At 51.6% G+C, this 432-nt stretch overlaps 1 protein-coding gene across 1 annotated transcript in view; it reads right to left on the bottom strand.

The window, feature by feature from the left end:
• NPLOC4 (NPL4 homolog, ubiquitin recognition factor) overlaps nucleotides 1-432 on the bottom strand; it is a 31,158-nt gene that overhangs the window by 21,734 nt on the left and 8,992 nt on the right. The window lies entirely within an intron of this gene.

The following is a 432-nucleotide window of genomic DNA, read 5'->3' as shown; positions in this document are numbered from 1 at the left end:
GCTTCAGCTGCGGCGTCTCAGTATACCGCGAGCTGTAGCTCCCTATATACTGAGCTTAGGGTGACGGGAGGACGCTAGTTTGTGTCCTCCCGTTACCCTAAGGAGAACTATGGGAAAAAACCGTGACCCCATAGTTCTCATTTAAAAGGACACTGTCACTTTGCCCTATGTGCAGTGCCTCTGCAAAGGGCTTCCCTCCATATACTCGCTTTACCAGCGATACCTCACTGCTGCTTCATCTTCAGGAACCCCCACTGAAATGATGGTGACCAAGGTGGTGACATCACTTCGCTAGTCATGTGACTGTGTAGGCCTAGTGATTGGCTGCTAGACCCGAGCACTGTCACAGAGTGGAGGTCACATGCTCCAACATATCTGGAGGTGTTGGGTATTGTGGATGAGGAAGGAGCAGGGAGGGAGCACTGTTACAGT

This window comes from Nanorana parkeri, unplaced genomic scaffold (assembly GCF_000935625.1).
Source record: "Nanorana parkeri isolate BGI_ZX_2015 unplaced genomic scaffold, ASM93562v1 scaffold1157, whole genome shotgun sequence".
Taxonomy (NCBI): Eukaryota; Metazoa; Chordata; class Amphibia; order Anura; family Dicroglossidae; genus Nanorana; species Nanorana parkeri.
The sequence above is the reverse complement of the archived record's forward strand: the minus strand, read 5'-3'. Positions and strand labels throughout refer to the sequence as shown.